The sequence below is a fragment of the Hemitrygon akajei genome, chromosome 3 (assembly GCF_048418815.1).
Source record: "Hemitrygon akajei chromosome 3, sHemAka1.3, whole genome shotgun sequence".
In the NCBI taxonomy this organism is placed as follows: domain Eukaryota; kingdom Metazoa; phylum Chordata; class Chondrichthyes; order Myliobatiformes; family Dasyatidae; genus Hemitrygon; species Hemitrygon akajei.
In genome coordinates this window covers 187,992,558-188,013,504 of record NC_133126.1, presented here as the reverse complement: position 1 = coordinate 188,013,504, position 20,947 = coordinate 187,992,558, and the positions used below count along the sequence as shown (strand labels likewise).

Genomic DNA, 20,947 nt, shown 5'->3' with positions numbered 1-20,947 from the left:
AACATAAATTAAAGGTAAAAGCAATTCCTTTTTGGTTTTGAAAACAAATGCATTTTGAGATCTCTCTCCTCCCAAAGAGATGAGAACAGGACTACACCACTTCTGGAAAAGTTAATGGCTAGCATCAACCAGTGCAGATTCACAGCACTGAAACATAATTAACCTCACTGACTTGGAAACACTTTAGCAAGAAGGTGGTGAATTCGTGGAAGTCATTGCCACAGATGGCTGCAGAATCCATTGAGTTAGAAGGTACCGCAGTAGAAGAACAAGGACTCGCAAACACGAGGAAATCTGCAGATGCTGGAAATTCAAGCAACACGCACAAAATGCTGGTGGAACGCAGCAGGCCAAGTGCCATCTATAGGAAGATGCACTGTCGACGTTCGTCTCGGCCCAAAATGCCGACTGTGCTTCTTCCTATAGATGCTGCCTGGCCTGCTGTGTTCCACCAGCATTTTGTGTGTGTTGTAAGAACAAGGACTGGTAGGCCGGGTAACAGCTTCTTCCCCCAGGCTGTGAGACTTCTGAAAACCCTGCTACCATCCAGTACACATTTTTTTATGTTGTATATTTAACTATACGTTATATGTTATCTTTTTGTCAACTTGTACATCGCAAGAATATTTTTATTATCTATGAATATTATTGTGTTAATATTATTTTATGTGTTGTATGTGTTATATGTACTGTGTTTTGCACCTTGGTCCCAAAGAAACGCTGTTTTGTTTTGTTGTATACATGTGTATGGTTGATTGACCATAAACTTGAAGAAGAATGTGATAACTAAAGAGGTTCTTGATTAGTAAGAACATTAATAAGGAAAGAAGGCAGGAGAATGGGTTTGAGAGTGATAATAAATCAGCCATGATCGAACAGCAGAGCAGACACAAGGGGCTGAATGGCCTAATTCTGCTCCAATGTCTTAAGGTCTTAATGAACAAACCATCCAAAACTGAAGTGAGTACATACAAATTTAGCAAACTGTAAATCCCCACTCTACAACTGGCTGGAGTATATGAACAAATAAAAACTTTGACTTTTAACAGTATTGACAGATCTTGGTAAAGTAAACAAATGTACATTACTTTCTGGTTTATGCAAAGTAATAGCTGCTGTTGGTTACTTTTTCCAAACAACCTCAGAGCCCAAAACTGTTATCTCTTAATCTTGCAAACAGCACTTGAACAAGTTGCATTAAAATTCCTAATTGCATCATTCACCACTACTTAAAGCCGATTCTTTGACCTACAGGCTCAAATTCAATGACTCCTTATTACTCATATTCTCAGCATTATTTTTATTTCCAGTTTCAATTCTAATGTAATGGCCTCTCTGTAATGTTTCACTGCTAAAGTAATGGTTTCTCTGTAGCAGCAATGCTTGGGTTATGACTAGACATAATGGGGATTTGGAACGAAAGGCATGTTGTTTTTTCTTGTGAGTCTGGGAACATGGATTTTGCAGTCTTTGGTCAGGGAGAGATGAAGAGAGAAGAAGCAATTGGAGCGAGTTGGTAGGCTGCCAAAGTGGACTTGGAGCGAGGGTCCGAGGGTCGGCTACGCTCGGAGGTCAACGAGGAACAAATGGACAGAAGAATGAACTCCAATGTTGTACATTAGACTGTTTCATGAGAATGGGCCCTTTTCTTTTTTTGTTTCTTTACTAACCATTTAGTCAAATTAAAAATTATAAAGCTCAATCATTTAATTGCATATTGTTTACTATTTGTTATTTCGTGGTACTGATTTGTAACAGGGGAACTCATCACGCAGCATCCACCCAACAAGATTTCTTAAGTTTGGCCGGGCCGGGGGCTGTCTTCTCCTAGATTAAGCCGCTAGCTGAACCAAGGGTTACAATTGTGGGGGCTCATCTGGGATTGATTGTGTTGCAAGCTGTGTGATTACCCTGAGAATTGAAGCAGTGGGGTAGATATTCGTACTCCAGATGAATTGTTACTTCGCCTGTTAAGTACTGTTGAAGTTGCCATTGTGGGGCAGAGATTTGATAAGATGGTGGGCACAACTCTCGTTTTAATGCAGACCAGTGTTGACGTAGAGGTAGCTAGGGATGGAGATTTCAAAAACAGGGTTCTAACGTTTCTGAGGAGTGAGGGGAAGGAGTGGTCGGATATGGAATATATTATTAATCCCCATCCCCCAGTGAAGGGTGAGAATTCTGAGTTAGTATCCTTACCTCTCTGGCAAATAAATGGAAAAATGCCCAGGTTCAAAGTCTCAGCTATGATAGGCTCCGCCTATTTTCTGGAATAACACCCATCCCTAAAGGGGAAGAGGAGCATGAGACTTGGGCGGGGCAAACCTCACAGTTGTTAGATGAGTGGCAGTGCTTTGGTGATGTAAAGTGACAGAGATTGGTTGAGAGTCTGAGTGGGCGGGCTGCCGACATTGTGAAAGCTGTGAGGTTGTGATATCCCATAGCAACAGCTGTCAATTACATGCAAGCACTGGACAACGCTTTTGGCCCGACAGGAAGCCCAATGGTGCTCATGGCGGGGTTTCAAAACATGCATCAGGGAAAGGGTGAGAAGCTTTCTTTTATATTTTTCAGCTAGAGAGGCAGCTAAATTGCTTGTGGCGCAGAGGGCTCATTCAGGCGGCCGAGGTGGATCAGTTAAGAATGGACCAGATAGCCAAGGTCACCCAGTCCCAGGACCTAATTGCTTGGGGTCTCCGACAGTCTCATAAGATGCAACCCCTCCATCTTTTGTTGAGCTTATCAGGGAGGTACGGGAAGAGGAGAACACATTGGAGGCACGGGAGGCCTCTGTCAACAAGGTACAGTCCTTGGTAGTAGTCCCCTGAGGTGAAGTGACCACGGATAGCCTACCCCGGGGAGCGGTAGAGAAGATTGAGGCAGAGTTGAGACCAGAGATATCTCAGCTGTTATCAGCGGGTATGACCCTTACCTCCGTATGATGGAGCTAATGGGGGGGGGTGGGGGAGATCCCCTAAGGGGATGAACAATGTGGAGAGCTGCTGGCAGCAGGTGTCACACGAGAAGAAGAGTGAGCCCCCAGGTACTTAAACAGACAGAGTCATTGGGAAAACATAGCGGAGACCCAATCAGAGAACGGCCTGGTGTCTCTGGAGGAACATGTTCCCAGAAATATACCAAGGAACCCCCAAAAGCGTAGGGCCCTATTTCTGAAGGCTTAGTGTGTTGCTACACATAGGGGGTATTTATGCTAAAGTCATACTCGACACCAGGTCACAGGTCATGTTGTTGTACCATTCGTTTTACAACCAGTGTCTGATGCATTTACCATTGACCCCATTGAATCTAGGGGCTCAGTGCTAGTGATTATCTGTACGATGTCCGTGAAGTTGGAGTTCTTGGAAGCCAACGAGGGAGTGTCTGAAGTCCTTAATACATTAGTACTAGTTTGTCTGCACCATGTTGAGAAGGGCAGTGTTTCAATGCTGGTGGGGACCAATAACAACCTTGTGAGGAGGCTCATGGGGGCCTGCAAGGAGAAGGCTGGCAAGACCTTGCTGGGAACATTGTCTGTGCACCCACTGTTTCGAGCTGCTTTTGAGGAAGCGCGTGACTGCATTGGGCCAAATACCGAATTTAGACGAGGGACTGTGTGGTTCACCCAGTCGAAGCCAATGGAAGTACAGCCCGGGGAAGTAGTGACAGTGATGGGGACCCCCAAGTATCCTGGAGTGCCTGAGGGGGGGACCCTCTTAGTGGACACTCTGGAAAACCATGAGGGGGAGTTGGGATTTCCTGCTGGGATACTGGTGAGGCCCAAACTGCAGAAGCCCTCGGTTGTACAGGTGAGCAGGATGGCTGAGATTGTCAGGAACACTAGGAAGAGGGAGGTCACCTTCAAGCGGGGGGATGCCCCTGGCGCATCTGTTCCTGGTGACGGTAATGTCTGGTGCCCCTGTGAGGCACGCCGGGGAGAAACTATTGGATAAAGGGGGAAAGTTGACCACTGAGTCATTCAACTTCTGGGACTCCCCGGTTCCTGCGGGTTGGAAAAGGAGGCTGGTAGAGAAGATGTTGAAACTGGAAGGTGTCTTTACCACTGACGAGTTTGATGTGAGTTGTCCCAAGAGCACACGTCACACTATCCGGGTGACCGAGGACACACCGTTTAGAGAGAGTTTGTGGTGACAGGCTCCTGCAGAGGTGGAAGACGTTCAGCAACATTTGTGTAAGTTGAGGAAGCTGGAATCATCACCGAGTCCCGAAGCCCCTATGCGTCCCCAGTGGTAGTGGCTCGAAAGAAGAATGGGAAGATATGGATGTGTGTGGACTATAGGACTCTGAACAGGCACATCGTCCCTGACCAGCATACGGTCCTGAGGATGAAGACGCGCTGTCCTGTCTGAGTGGTGCAAAGTGGACTTGAGGAATGGATATTACCAGATCCCCATGAGAGCGGCCAACAAAGCGAAGATGGCATTTATATATCCCCTGGCATTTTTCCAGTTTGAAAGAACACCCCAGGGCATATCAGTAGCCCCTGCAACCTTCCTGTGGGTCATGCAGAAGACTTGCTTGAGGTTTTGGTGTATCTGGATGACCTTGTGGTATTTGGATCCACCCTGGAAGAACATGAAGTGAGGCTGCTGAAGGCGCTGGGCTGCCTGAAAGCTGAAGAGTTAAAGTTTTCCATGGGCAAGTGCCAGTTCTGCCGAACGTCTGTTAGCTATGTTGGGCACATAGTCTCAATGGATGGAGTAGCTCCAGATCCGGCTAAGATCGAGGTGGTCACCACTTGGCCAAGACCCCAGACTGTGAGCGCTCTGCACTCGTTTCTCGGGTTCTGTGGTTACTATCAGAGGTTTGTGAAAGGCTGCGTGAAAGTGAGTCACCCATTGAATCAGCTTCTGTGCGTTTACCTCCCTTGGGGAGGGAAGGGAGGGGGAATAAAGGACAGGAGGGTGGAGCCCTTTGGACTGAGGTGGGATGTAAAAATGTGAGGAGGCTTTTCGGTCGCTGATGGAGCCACTGACCCAGGTGCCAGTGCCTGGCTTTTGCGGACCCTCAATTGCCATATGTACTGCACACGGCTTGAGGGGTGTATGTATCAGGATCAGGACACTGGGTTGAGACCTGTTGCATTTGTCAGCCGGAGTCTGTCACCCTCCGAGAAAAACTATCCCACGCACAAGTTGGAATTTCTGGGGTTGAAATTGGCAGTGGTAGATAAGCTGAATGAGTACCTTTACAGGGCCAAGTTTGAGGTGAGGACAGACAACAACCCCCTAACTTATATTCTGACCACTGGGAAGTTGGACGCCACAGGCCATCGGTGGCTGCCCATGATTTCAGCCTAAAGTGCCAGCAGGGAAGCAGGAACATTGAATCTGATGCTTTGTCCCGATGTGCTCATGAGGGGCGGGACAGGGACAAAGAGTGGGAAAGCATTCCTGCCCCAGGAGTGAAGAGCATGTGAAGGCAGAGGGAAAGGAGGAACAGGATCGAGTGGTGGATCAATTGGGAGCTTCTGATGACGCCATTCCCCAAGTTTACTGTAACCTGACTGCTCTGAAGACAAATCAGCTGCCGGAGTTGAGTTCTGGGGAAGTGGCTGCTGCTCAGTGAGATGACTTGGGCATCGGTACCATTTGGTCGGCGGTCAAAAAGGGAGACGTGGCTCAGGCAGAGAAGATGGATCACGCGGCAGTGCCTCCGTCACTGAGAGAATGATCTGGTTGGAGTTGCGGAACCAGGTCCTATTCCGGGTCATGTCACCCTGGACCGACCTCGGCGTTCCCAGCTGGGTCTGCCCGAGAAGTATCGGCGGACTGTGCTGAAGTCACTTCATGATGATTCTGGACATTTGGGGGTGGAAAAGACTCAAGAGACCGGTTCTACTGGCCCCGAATGAAGTTGGAGGTCGAAGAATACTGCAAGTCATGCATTCGCTGCATACGACAGAAGACGCTGCCTACACAGGCAGCTCACTTGTCCCACTTGCAGAGTGTGGGGCCTCTGGACCTGGTGTGTATGGATTTCCTGTCAACAGAACCCGATACCACTACACCAGATATGCGCAGGCTTTTCCTACCAAGGACCAGCCAAAGTGTTATGAGAGAAGTATTTCATTTATTATGGCCTCCCCAGGCGGATACATAGCGATCAGGGACGGGATTTCGAGAGCAGGCTCATCCATGAGTTACTGAGCATGCTCGGAGTCGAGAAGTCGAGGGCCACACCCTATCACCTGCAGGGTGATCCCCAGCCAGAGAGGATTAATCGGACCTTGCTAGATATGCTCGGGACCTAGGAGATCAGCAAGAAGAGCAGGTGGAGTCAACATATTGGACATTTGGTTCACTGTTACAACTGTACACAAAATGAAGCTGCCGGGTACTCGCCATACTATCTGATGTTTGGGCTCCAGGCGAGGTTGCCCACTGACCTTTGTTTTGGGACTGACACCCTGACTTACCACCGGAGACTTATCTGAAGTATGTGTCTGACATGAGAAGAGAGCTGAAAAGGGCTTATTAATTGGCTGGGATCATGGCTGCCAAGCAGAATCAAGAAAATATGAGGAGGTATGATCAAGAGGTGAGGTTCTCCCAACTCCTGCCGGGAGACCGAGTCCTCATAAGGAATTTGGGGCTAAATGGGAAGCATAAGTTAGCTGACCACTGGGTGGCTAAGCCCTATGTGGTGGAGAGTCAGATGCCAAACCTACCAGTTTTCCGGGTGAAACCAGAGGATGGGAACGGGCCTGTCAAGGTTCTTCATCGGAACCACCTGCTGCCCCTGGGACAAGAGGTGCAGGTAGACCCAGAGCCCAACCTGGAGCCTACACCTAGTAAGAGTACTCTGTGGAAACGCGGGGTGACTGCAGGGCCCACAGCAGGAGAGGTTTGGTCGGCCCCCACCCCCGAGAGAGATACTGATTCGGAAGATGAGGACCTAGATGTGTGGTACATGCTGCCTTTTACTAACTCCCCATTGATTGAAGAAGAGACTTCCAGTCCTTCTCCCACTGAAGTGGGGGGGGGGGGGCTATCTGTGGACAGCCTGGGTTGCAGCAGGGCTCTACAGGGGGGAAGCAGGGCTTGGCCACAGGACGGAGGGGTCTGAGTTGCAGGTGGGCATGAGTGATAGGTCAGGAGGAGGCCTTAGACCGGAAGGTAGACCGGAAGTATCCCAGTACTGTCTGAACCTGAAGAGTTAGGAGACCATCAGATAGGTTGGCCTGCGTAGCACCAGGAAAACAGAGTGCGACCCCCCACTGTTTTGGGGAGCTATGTCACTGTCATTTACACCTGGATTGAGCTTTGTGTTTTGCAGGAAGGGTTGGCGAATTATCTCAACGTCATGAGGACATGACTAAGTTTGGTGGGGGAGGGGGGGTGTAACACGCTGTAATGTTTCACTGCTAAGGTAATGGTTTCTCTGAAGCAGCATTATGACTAGAGATAACAGGGCTTTGGAATGTGGGCTAGCCAATGAGAGGCATGTTATTCTTTCTTGTGGGTCTGCGAGCAGGGATTTCATGGTATTCTGTCGGGGAGAGATGAAGAGAGAAGACACGAATGGAGAGAGTTGGTAGACCGCCAGACGGAGTGGACTTGGAGTGAGGGTCCAAGGGTTGGCTACGTCAGCGGAGGTCGATGGGGAACAAATGAGCTCCAACATTGTGCATCAGACGGTTTCATGAGAATGGGCCCTTTTCTTTTATTGTTTTCTTTACTAACCCTATAGTTAAGAGCTATAAAGCTCAATCATTTGATTGCATATTGTGAACTGTTTGTCATTTCGTGGCATTGATTTATAACAGGAGAACACCTCACGCAGCATCCACCCAAACAACATTTCTTAAGTTTGGCCAGGCCGGGGGCCGTCTTCCTCTAGGTTAAGCCACTAGCCGAACCGAGGGTTACACCAGTTTGCCTTCTTCTGCACACTGGCTGTTTGTCGGTCTCTGAGTCTCAAGGTAGTATATGCTGACGTACATTCAGTGGCCACTTTCTGAGGTACATCTGTACATTAATGCAAATATATAATCAGCCAAAGATGTGGCAGCAAATTAATGCATAAAAGCATGCTGACATGGTCAAGAAGTTCAGCATGCGAATAGGGAAGGAATGTGCTCCATGTGACCTGGTCCCTGAAATGATTATTAGTGCCAGAGAGGATGGCTTAAATATCTCAGAAACTGCTGATTTCCTGTAACTTTCACAGACAACATTCTCTGGAGTTTACAGGGAATGGTGTGAAAAGCAAAAAAAAAACAGCTAGTGAGCAGCAGTTCTGTGGGAGAAAACGGGTCCTCAGGTGCTTCACCAGTCGCAGTTTTATTGCAGAGGGGTAAAGAGAAAGCCACTGTTGAAAAAAAAACTCACCGGAAATCTCAGCTAGAGTTTACCAGAAGAAATTTGGACAACTCTGAAGTTAGCTGGAAGAAGGTTTTGTGGTCTGATGAAACCAAAGTTGAGCTTTTTAGCCATCAGATTAAATGCTATATTTTGCAGGAGCCAAACACCACGTCAAATCATCAAAAACACATCATCCCTACTGTGAAGCATGGGGGTAGCGGCATCATTATGTGAGGATGCTTCATTGCAGCAGGTGCTGAAAGGCTTGTGAAGGTAGAGGGTAAAATGAATGCCAAGAATCTTTCAAACTCTGTCTTAAATTTACATACAGACTTGGCCTCCACACCTACCTGTGGCAAAGAATTCCAAAGATTCACCACTCTCTTGCTAAAGAAATTCCTTCTCATCTTTGTACTAAAAGGACGCCTTTCTATTCTGAGGCTGTGTCATCCGGTCTTGGACTCTCCCACCAAAGGAAACATCCTCTCCTCATCCACTCTGTCAAGACCTTTTGCCATTTTATAGGTTTCAATGAAGTCACCACTCGTTCTTCTGAATTCTAGAGAATACAGACCCAGAGCAGTCAATCACATTCCATATGACAAGCCACTGAATGCTGAAATCACAAGAAGACAATGGTTTTTCTTTGCCTTTAAACCTAGTAGTTTGCTAAAGGGGCAGTGATGGCAGTCAGTGGAGTGACATGTTCTTTCTGTGAGACAAGGGAGATCAGGGAGTGTTGAAATGTCTTACATGTCTGCAGGAAATGGATCCAGTTGCAGGTCCTCTCAGACTACATGGACTGTTTGGTATGAAGCTCAAGGGTACAACCCTCCATATCATCAAGCACATCTTCAAGAGAAGGTGCCTTGAAAAGGGAGCAATTATCAGTAGGGACCCTCACCATCCAGAAAGTGCCCTCGTCTCAGTCTTCCAATACAGATGAGGTACACAAGCCTGAAGATGCACGCTCAGTTTGGTACACTTATCTAAGAAACGATGCGCTGGTGTTGAAGAGGGTCCAGAGTAGGTTTAGAAGAATGATTGCAGAAATTAAAGAGTTAACACATGAGCGTTTGATGGCTCCAGGCCTGTACTCGCTAGGGACTAAAACAGTGAGGGGGGATCTTGCTTGAACCTATTGAATATTGAAAGGGCTAAATTGAGTGGATGTGGAGAGGATGTTTCCTATTGTGGGGGAGTCTAGGGCCAGAGGGCACAGCCTCAGAATGGAAAGATATTCCTTTAGAATAGAGATGAGGAGGAATTTATTTAGCCAGAGGTTGGTGAATCTGTGAAGCTCATTGCAACAGACAGCTTTGAAGGCCAAGACTTTGGGTACATTTAAAGCAGAGCTCAACAGGTTCTTGATTAGCAAGGGCATCAAAAATTACTTGGAGAAAGGAGAACGAGATCGAGAAAATAAACTAGCCATAATGGAATGGTGGCGCAGACTCAGTGGGCTGAATGACCCAATTCTGCTCCTCTATGGCTTTATGATGAATGATTCAGACACCGTTTGTTCCCCTCCACCAACAGATTTCAGGGACCCATGAGTACCACCTCAATACTCCTATTTTTCTTCGCACTATTTGTTTTGTAACTTATGTAAATGTTACGTGTTTTCTCTGTGTTGCTGCTGCAAGACAGCAAATTTTATGTCATATGTGAGTGATGGTAAATTTGAATCTGAGCTGGACTCACTGGTAAGCATACAGAGGATGTTATAGCTAGGAGTTTCAGGAAGGTGATCACACCAATGATCCAGTCACAAAATCAGGTACAGTGAGGAGACAATGCAGGAGTCCAGCTGTTCCCTTCTCAAACAAGTATATGCTCTAGGAGTAATGCACAAAATGTTGGAGGAAGTCAGCACGTCAAGTAGCATCTATGGCAGGGAATAGACAGCCAACATTTTGGGCCGAGGTCGTTCATCAGGACTTCATGTGTTGCATTTTTTTTCCAGCATCTAGATAACATCTTATATTTTTACATACTTGAAGACTGCTGAGGAGGTTAGTCCAGGCAGAAGAACCACATGATCTTATGTACAGGAACGTAGGGCAAAATCTATTGTCAGGGGCACAGAGACAAACCAGCAAATTACCGTCCAGAGAACCATGCATCAGTACTAGGGAAAGTATTAGAGGATATTGTTATGGATAGGATCTACTTGCACGTGGAATAGCATAGACTTGTTAGGGGTAGTCAGCCTGGCTTTGTGCAGGGGAGGTCATCTCTTACAAACTTAACTGAGATTTTTGAGATGTTATCAATGATAGAAACATAGAAAACCTACAGCACAATACAGACCCTTCGGCCCACAAAGCTGTGCCGAATATGTCCCTACCTTACAACTACCTAGGCTTCCCATAGCCCTCTATTTTACCAAGCTCCATGTACCCATCCAGGAGTCTCTTAAAAGACTCTATCGTATCCGCTTCCACCGCACCACCAGCAGCTCATTCTACATGAGCTCACCACTCTCTGTGTAAAAAAAAATTTACCCCTGACATCTCTTCTGTACCTACTTCCAAGCACCTTAAAACTATGCCCTCTTGTGCTAGCCATTTCAGCCCTGGGAAAAAGCTTGTGATTATCCACACGATTATTGCCTCTCATTATCTTGTACACCTCTATCAGGTCACCTCTGATCCTCTGTCACTCCAAGGAGAAAAGGCCAAGTTCACTCAACCTATTCTCATAAGGCATGCTCCCCAATCCAGGAAACATCCTCGTAAGTCTCCTCTGCACCTTTTCTATGGTTTCTGTGTCCTTCCTGTAGGATGAGGTGACCAGAACTGAGCACAGTACTCCAAGCGGGGTCTAACCAGGGCTACAACTTTACTTCTCTGATGACTGTTGTAGATGGGGAAAATTGTGGAGAATGGTGTGTTAGATGTGGAGGCTCATGGGATGGTAGATGAGGACAAGGGGATCTCTAGCTCTATTTAGGGGGTGAGATGATGGGTGAGGGTGGATGTTAGGAAATGGAGGCGATGCAGGTGAGAGCAGCATCATTGATGGAGGAAGGGAAAACCCTTCTGTGAAGGAGGAGGATAACTTTGATGCCATGGAAAGACTCATCTTGGGAATAAGATGCAGCAGTGATGAAGGAACTGAGAAAAGGAAAAGGCAGTTTTACAGGAGACAAGGTTGGAAGAGATATGGAAAAGATGGAGGGGTTGTCTATGGAGTCTCTGTGGGTGGAAGTTAGGAACAGGAAGGGGTCAATAACTCTACTGGGTGTTTTCTATAGACCACCCAATAGTAACAGGAACATTGAGGAACAGATAGGGAGACAGATTCTGGAGTAATAACAACAGGGTTGTTGTGGTGGCAGATTTTAATTTCCCAAATATAGATTGGCATCTCCCTAGAGTGAGAGGTTTAGATGGGGTTGAGTTTGTTTGGTGTGTTCAGGAAGGTTTCTTGACACAATATGTAGATAAGCCTACAAGAGGGGAGGCTGCACTTGATCTGGTATTGGGAAATGAACCTGGTCAGGTGTCAGGTCTCTTAGTTGAAGAGCATGTTGGAGATAGTGATCACAATTCTATCTCCTTTACCATAGCACTGGAGAGGGATAGGAGCAGACAAGTTAGGGAAACACTTAATTGTAGTAAGGGGAAATATGAGGCTATCAGGCAGGAACTTGGAAGCATAAATTGGAAACAGATGTTCTCAGGGAAAGTAATGGAAGAAATGTGGCAAATGTTCAGGGGATACTTGCATCCAGCAACTTCCCTGTAAGTTTTCTCTGCACACTGCACTTTACACGTGTAACAATATGAAGCCAATAAACAAATTAATTTACCAGATCTGATTTTTTTTTTTACCATCACTTTTCTAGAATATTTGCAATGCTAAATTTTCATTTGACAGTGCTCTCAACTCCATCAAAAGCTGGTGGCAAATCCCATTCAAGAAGATCACAGTCAGACAACACAGCAATACAGTGCTGTGGGAGTGTCAGGTTGTTAAACTGAGATTCTGTTTTTCTCCATAGTTAGATGTAAAAGGATTTCAAGTTAGCTGTAGGATTTTATCTGGGGCTTTCCTGGCTGCTATTTCACATTTTATGATCAATAAAAATGCTGTCAATTTCACATGGCTATGACAAGAAATGGCCATCAGACCACACAACCAACCGCTCAAGTCTATTTTGCCATTCAACAAAGTCATGACTGACGTGGTAGGGTCACAGCTCCACTTTCCTCTGATCAAAACAGTTAATTCAAGTCCAATCGTCCATTATGGATGTCCTGGGAGGTGGGGGTCCTCCATGATGTTGTTAGCTTGAGGCATCGCTCCTTGAGGATGTCGTAGCATCCAAGACATCTTCGAGGAGCGGTGCCTCAAAAAGGCAGCGTCCATCATTAAGGAGCAGCATCACCCAGATCGTTCCTTGGTCTCATTGCCACCATCAAGAAGGAGGCACAGAAGCATGAAGGGCGTATATACATGCACTGTAATACAGTTTTTTCCCTCTAATCTATATTATCATGTTTTGCATTGTACCACAACCGCAAAGTTAACAAATTTCACAACTTCTGCCTGAGGTATTAAACCCGACTCTGATTCTGGTTGATTCTTCAGTCATTTGTGGATAGAAAATTGCAAACCTTCTTGTGCAAGTTCTGGGTTTCTTTGTAATGCTCAAATTTCCCATCACAACATGTAGGCAAGCCGGTTGAATAATTGGCTACTGCACATGCTCTTTAGTGTTAGAGTTAATGTCAAGAAAGATCAAGTGGCAGTGGGTGGGTTTCTGTGAAACACAGTAAGTTTACAGGGATACAGGGAAGTTTTAAGGGAGGGGGTGGAGTTGGTGAATCTGGCATGGATGCAATGGACAAATATCCGCCATATTTGTCATTACAAGGAATGACTGCTATTTATTTATTTACTTGCTGCCCGTTACACCACTGGCATTTAAGGCAGGAATGAAGGTCCTCCCTCCATCTGTGGCAGTGTTCAGGGTTTCCTCCACTGTGTCAGTAGCTTCTTCTCTGTTTTCATGACTCCCAGTCAGGCAAGTCCTGGGTGGAGGCTCAGGAATACAGTCACACTGAGATGTCGGATTCTTCATTGATGTTTCCTTAACAGCTTTGTTTTACAGTCAGAGTTGTTAGCCCTGAGCTGAACCCCCAAACCTGGAGGTTTGTGGACCACTCTTAGTCTGTCTTCTGGTAGTGTGTCAGGTCTTTGACCTGGTTGGCATGGGTGACACTATCAAGAGTCAAAACATAAAGCCCTGACACCAGCCAACATAGCTCTCCGGGTCATTGAGGCGTGAGGCGACAAGATTGTGGTCATCTGGAATATTTATTTATTTCCGTGTGTCGCACAGAACGGGCTCTTCTGGCTCAATGAGCTGCACAGCCCTGCAACCCACCTATTTAACTCCACCCTAATCACAGAGCAATTCGCCGACTAACCCATACCTCTTTGGACTGTGGAGGAAACCAAAGCAACGGAGGGAACACATGCAATCACGGTGAGAATATAGAAACACCTTACAGACGGTACCAGAATTATTTTGCAAGTGCCCAGAGGCCAGGAATGCTGTGATAACAAATGCACCTTTTCTTTCCCCCCCCCCCCACTACAAAACAGCCTACACCATGATCTACGGATGGTGGTGGACACAACCCAATCCATCACAGGCAAAGCCCTCCCCACCATCAGCATATTTACAGGAAGCACTACCACAAGAAAGCAGCATCTGTTATCAAGGCCATGCTCTCTTCTCACTGCTACCATCTTAGGTCCCACACTACCAGGTTCAGGATCTGTTGCTCTTCAACCAACAGGTTCCTGAACCAGCATGGGTAACTTCACTCACCTCTACTCATAACCAATTCCACAACCTATGGACTCACTTCCAAGGACTCCACAAGTTTGTTTATTTATTTATTTATTCCAAAATTTGCCTTCTTTTGGGTGTATGTTAGTCTTTGACTTCTATAGTTTCACTTCCACCAATTCTATTGTATTTCTGTTTTTTTGTGTAAATGCTTGCAAGAAAATGAATTTCAAGGTTGTATATGGTGACGTGTGCATACTGCGATCATAAATTTAACTTTGCATTGACTTAGGGCCATTACTATTAACTGCCTGTAGAGCATGTATTGAAATGTAAAGTCATTAGTAATTCACTCACAGGTGATCCCAAAACTTTAGCCATCACCATCAGTGGATTCCATACTTGAATCTGCTTTATCATAAAGGAATTATCAGCCAGAACTGAAGAGTTGTGCATAGGTTGGTGTGAAATGAAGAAGGAGTAGTATGGGATGTAGGTTTTTGAAGTTTACCTCACAACTCATGTTGTGATTACCAATTTGCTTACCAAAAATGAAAACAGCTTTTGCAAAAAACAAGGCAGGATGTGGCCCCATTCAATTCAAGATTGGTCTGATATCAAATATCACATCTGCTTGATTTCACTGGTCAGCACAATACACATCACAACCTGCCTGCAAAAAGTCATTCAGCCATCCACCAAATCAGCACCAATCTGCACAAACAACTTCAGCAAGCTGACTGAGCCGAATTGCGCCGCTGTCAAAATTGCGAAATGGACCATTAAGAAAGCATAACTTCAGGACGTAGAGTAAGTCTTCATTTTTATCTTAGTCAATGCATTAGATTGGAACTTCAGGACGTGGGCAGGAGAAGAAAAGGAACAAAGTACAGAAAGTCAAGAGGGTGGCAAAAGCGCCAGTTATTATGGTAGAGAGAAGCCGAGGGGTTTGAGCAGACAGCTTGGGGAGATAATGTCGGCAACAGTGTAAATATAAAGTTTAACAAAGTGCAGAAGGAATATAGTCTGCTAAAAGACCAAAGGTAATGTTTATGAAAGCCTGTGTATGAAAAAGGACCCTAACTAAGGGAAAATAAAAAGGTAAACATTAAGAAGAGCTGACATGAAAAAAGAGCAACACATACAAAATGCTGGTGGAACACAGCAGGCCAGGCAGCATCTATAGGGAGAAACACTGTTGATGTTTCAGGCCGAGACCCTTCGTCAGGACTAACTGAAAGGAGAGATAGTAAGAAATTTGAAAGTAGGAGGGGGAGGGGAAAATGCAAAATGATAGGAGAAGACCGGAGGGGGTGGGATGAAGCTAAGAGCTGGAAAGGTGATTGGTGAAAGTGATACAGAGCTGGAGAAGGGAAAGGATCATGGGATGGGAGGCCTAGGGAGAAAGAAAGGGGGAGGGGAGCACCAGAGGGAGATGGAGAACAGGCAGAGTGATGGGCAGAAAGAGAGAAAAAAGGAGGGGGGGGGAAACTAAATAAATCAGGGATGAGGTAAGAAGGGAAGGGGCATTAACTGAAGTTAGAGAAGTCAAAAGAGCACTTAGTTCTGTTTGCCTCATTATAGAAAGGATTTGGAAGCTTTCGAGAGGGTGCAAAAATTTACTCGGATGTTGTCTGGATTAGACAGCATATCTTATAAGGAAAGGTTAAGTGAGTCAAGGCATTTCACTTTGAAACAAAGGAGGTTGAGAGATGATTTGGCAGAGGTGTATAAAATGACAAGAGGCATTGATTGAGTAGACAGGCAGCGCTTTATTCCCAAGGGAGAAATGGCTAATATGAGAGGGCTGGAGGAAAATATGGGGGCAATGTCAGAGGTCAATTTCTTACACAAAGAGTGGTGCGTGCCTGTGGTGAACTACATATACCTGTCTGGACACGCCCCCTGCTGACTGCTCCTGTGGCTCCTCCCACTGACCCCTGTATAAAGGTGATTGAGGTCTGAGCCCGGCCTCTCAGTCTCCAGGATGTAGTATGGTGGTCAACCACTGCTTGTTCCTTCTTCCAGTCAATAAAAGCCGATATCTCACCTTTACATCTCAGAGAGAGTTATTGATGGTGCATCAGTGCCCTACCTGGGTAGTCGCAGATACACCGACTACATTTAAGAGACTCTTAGGGACATGGATGAAAGAATAATACAGAGCTATGTGGGAGGCATTGGTTAGTTTGATCTTGGAGCAGGTTTAATGGTTGACACAATATCTTGGACAGAAGAGCCTGTACTGTACTGGGCTGTTCTACACTCTATATACATCAGTAGTAAAGTTCAACAAAAGGTAACAATGAAATTGGAATGACAAGATATGAAGTATTGTACAAATATAAAAAGGAAAGAGGTGGCAGTCGAGAGATACGTCTCCACCAAAGGCAGTGTAAGGTGCTCCTTCCTTCCGCTAGCCTGCAGGTCATCCTTGGTACAGTGTAGCATCTGCTTAGACCCCAGCCAGGGTCATGTGAAGGCATGGGAGCAGGTGGTGGATGGTTGTATGAGCAGCTGATGCATATCACAAGTCCTGGTTATGCGATCACAGACAACCTCTGAAGAGTATTGATAATGGCTAGGGTCAGCTGTCTTGTAAAGATACTGCCCAGAAGGAGACAATTGCAAACTACATCAGTGGAAAACTTAGTCAAAGACAATCATAGACAAGACCATGACTGCTCCACATCACACGACACAGCAAGTAATGCATGAAAAGAGGAAGATTAGGATAGGAATAGGTCAAATGTCTACAAGTATCTGGGAGTACAGTTAGACGAGAAGCTTGACTGGACTGCCAACACAGATGCCTTGTGCAGGAAGGCACAGAGTCGAATGTACTTCCTAAGAAGGTTGGCGTCATTCAATGTCTGTAGTGAGATGCTGAAGATGTTCTATAGGTCAGTTGTGGAGAGCGCCCTCTTCTTTGTGGTGGCGTGTTGGGGAGGAAGCATTAAGAAGAGGGACGCCTCACGTCTTAATAAGCTGGTAAGGAAGGCGGGCTCTGTCGTGGGCAAAGTACTGGAGAGTTTAACATCGGTAGCTGAGCGAAGGGCGCTGAGTAGGCTACGGTCAATTATGGATAACTCTGAACATCCTCTACATAGCACCATCCAGAGACAGAGAAGCAGTTTCAGTGACAGGTTACTATCGATGCAATGCTCCTCAGACAGGATGAAGAGGTCAATACTCCCCAATGCTATTAGGCTTTACAATTCTACCGCCAGGACTTAAGAACTTTTTAAAAGCTATTATTAATGCTTTTTGAGATGGTGATTTAGATGCATATCATATTTTTTTACTGAGTTAAGTATTGTATGTAATTAGTTTTGCTACAACAAGTGTATGGGACATTGGAAAAAAAGTTGAATTTCCCCATGGGGATGCATAAAGTATCTATCTATCTATCTATCTATCTAAATGGAACAGATAAGATAATGAAAACGGAAAAAGTAGCAATGCCAAGTCAAAACAAGAACTAAGAATAGGACTGGAGTTCACAGTTGCACCTAGATACATAAACAAGAGAGCAGCTACACCATTCCAAGTAAAATGCCTCCCCTGCCAAAAGTTTGAAACTGCCTCCCTTTCTGAGAATAACAATTTATGACGCAAGCAATCATGAGAAAGGGGAAGAGAAAGAAATAAGTACTGTGATGGTCACAAGCACTCAGCTGCTAGAACAGACTGATGCTCTTGCAGGGTGCATAGAGAGGAAAGGAAGAATAGAATGCTGTTCAAATAAGGAAAAAAGGTCTATCTAAGCGTCTTTTAAGAGACTCTTAGATAAGTATGTGGAGCTTAGAAAAATAGAGGGCTATGTGGTGGGGTAATTCTAGGCAGTTTCTAGAGTAGATTACATGGTCAGCAAGACATTGTGGGCTGATGGGCCTGTAATGTAGTGTGGATCTCAATGTCCTATCCTCAGGTCTATATTTACAGTATATATGTGTGGTGACAGGAGTTTTGGAAGACGGGGCTAAACATGAATTGTGCAAAATGAATTGAACAACATCTTGATAGGTGTTACTCAATCAAGATGGTGCAATAAGTGGCAACTCTTTGTGGGCAGGTCTGTTGGGAATCAGCAAATATTCCCCTTTAGGATTACTACAGCTGAAATCCACAGCCACAGCTATGGATACTTCAGTAATAAACTTAATTTTTAGCCATTTAAAAATCTATTGATATTCAAACCCAGAGATATCAGTGGACCTCGGACTGCAGATTCAGGTCACAAGTGCAGTTCCCCTTTAAGAAAACAGAAACGGGGACGGTACACTGGTTTACATGTACGATTAAAATGCAGAAGTCTAAGACCCCTTACTCCTAACTATCCTGCTGGCGAATGTTCAATCTCAGGAAAATAAAGTCGAAGACCTTTTCAGAGTAAGACTGCAGCACCGGAGGGACATCAGGGACTGCTGTGTACATTGTTTCACGGAAACAAGGTTCGCTTCCACCATTTCAAACGCAGCACTGCAGCTCGATGGCTCTAATGGTTTCGACCATTCTCCACAAAGACAAAACAGCTCAGTCTTTAATCACGAGCAAAAGAAAATCTGCAACACACACTAAATGCTGGAGGAACTCAGCAGACCAGTCCTGCCGAAGAGTCTCGGCCCGAAACGTCGACTGTACTTTTTTCCATAGATTGAGTTCCTGCAGGATTTTGTGTGTACAGCTCCTTCTTTTAAAGGTTAAGGAGGAAGAATATGCTTTCTGATTAACTCATCACGGTGGTTCTGTCTCAATCCTGCTCAGCTGAAGTGAAACGGCTAGCAATCAAATGTCGTCCATTTAATCTGCCAAGGGAGTTTTCTGCCATGATCCTGGTAGTGATTTACATTTTACCTCAGGCCAGTGTCAGGCAGACACTGGTTGAGCTGAGTACTGAAATCAGCAGCCATGAAACCGTACACCCTGATGCCTTCCTTATCAGAATCAGCACCAGGTTTATTATCACTGACATGTGTGGTGAAATTTGTTAACTTAGCAGCAGCAGTTCAATGCAATACATAGAAGGAAAAAAAACAATAATAAAAAAGTAAATCAATTATAGTATAAGTATATTGAATAGATTAAAAATCATGCAAAAAAGCAGAAGTAATATATATTTAAAAAGTGAGGTAGTGCTCACGGGTTCAATGTCCATTTAGGAATCGGATGGCAGAGGGGAAGAAGCTGTTCCTGAGTCACTGAATGTGTGCCTTCAGGCTTCTGTACCTCCCACCTGATGGTAATAATGAGAAAAGGGCATGCCCTGGGTGCTGACATCCTTAATAATGGACACTCCTTCAAGGAGCAGATATCCTGGGCACTTTGTGGACTAGTACTATGAAAACAGGTTGAGTCAACTTGGTCTTTTTTCCTTGGAGCGACGGAGGATGAGAGGTGACCTGATAGAGGTGTATAAGATGATGAGAGGCATTGATCGTGTGGATAGTCAGAGGTTTTTTCCCCTAGGGCTGAAATGGTTGCCACAAGAGGTTTAAGGTGCTGGGGAGTAGGTACAGAGGTGATGTCAGGAGTAAGTTTTTTACTCAGAGAGTGGTGAGTGTGTGGAATGGGCTGCTGGCAATGGTGGTGGAGGCGGATACAATAGGGTCTTTTAAGAGACTCCTGGATAGGTACATGGAGCTTAGAAAAATAGAGGGCTATGGGGAAGTCTAGTAATTTCTAAGGTAGGGACATGTTCGGCACATCCTTGTAGGCCGAAGGGCCTGTACTGTGCTGTAGGTTTTCTATGTTTCTATGTTTCCATTATTTCCTAAAAGGTAAAACCTAACTACATGAATGGCTCTGATGCTTCACTCCCAGATGAGCTCAAAACTTATCTAAGCGATGAAAGGGAGAATAAAACTATACTTGTGCAAATCCTTGCAGCATCTGGAGACCCTGTGATATCTGCCTTAGACACCAACATCAGAACATCTTTCCAGAAGGTGAATCCTTGCAGGACACCAGGTCCTGATGGTATACCTGGTAGGGCACCGAAGACATGTGCAACCAACTGGCATGAGTGTTCAAGAACATCTTCAATCTCTCACTACTGCTGTTGGAGGTACCCACCGGGACAATCACACCAGTGCCTAAGAAGAGGAGGTGAGCTCTCTCAAAGACTCACATCTGCAGTGATGAAGTGCTTTGAAAGATTGATCTCAAACAGAATAAACTCCTCAATAAACAAGGACCTGGACCTGGACCTGGACCTGGACCAGCTACAATTTGCCAATTGCCACATTAGGTCTACAGTGGATGCAACCTCACTGATTCTCCACTCAGCCTTGGATCAGCTGGCCCTCATTGCTATCATGAAGGAAGTATCTTCCTCCTGTAGTCAATAATCAGCTCTTTCATTTTGCTGATGTTGAGTGAGAGATTGTTGTTTTGGCACCATCCAACTAGATTTTCAATCTCCAGGGTTACAGGGAGAAGGCAGGAGAATGGATATGAGAGGGATACCATATCAGCCTGGATGGAATGGCAGAGCAGACTCAAAGGGCCAAATGACCTAATTCTGCTCCTATGTCTTATGGTTTTATGGTCTAAATCATTATTTTGTTTCACTATTTAAGAGGGCGGGTGGCAGGGTGAAGTTACACCTCGACCAAAGGAGGTGCGAGGCACTCCGATAACCCTTGGGCAAGCTGTAGCGCCTGTTTAGCCCCCCATGATCAGGAAGCCATGGGAACAAGTGGTGGATGGTTGTATGAGCGGCTAGTGCATATCACAAGTCCTGGTTATGCGACCACATGGCTGGGGTCACCCGTCTTGTAAAGACACTGCCCAGAAGAAGGCAATGGCAAAC

The 20,947-nt window shown here is 45.5% G+C and overlaps 2 protein-coding genes across 5 annotated transcripts in view; one reads left to right on the top strand and one right to left on the bottom strand.

The window, feature by feature from the left end:
• Positions 1-20,947, bottom strand: part of LOC140725744 (mediator of RNA polymerase II transcription subunit 12-like protein) — a 676,368-nt gene that overhangs the window by 301,607 nt on the left and 353,814 nt on the right. The window lies entirely within an intron of this gene.
• Positions 1-20,947, top strand: part of LOC140725748 (P2Y purinoceptor 14-like) — a 72,877-nt gene that overhangs the window by 34,389 nt on the left and 17,541 nt on the right. Inside the window, exon 1 of one of the 2 annotated variants that reach the window (XM_073041605.1) lies at positions 14,853-14,943. The exons of the other annotated variant lie outside the window; for it this stretch is intronic. The gene's annotated coding sequence lies outside the window, so the exon portion shown is untranslated. Of the gene's footprint in view, positions 1-14,852; positions 14,944-20,947 lie in introns of those variants that run through there. 2 annotated transcript variants of the gene reach the window in all.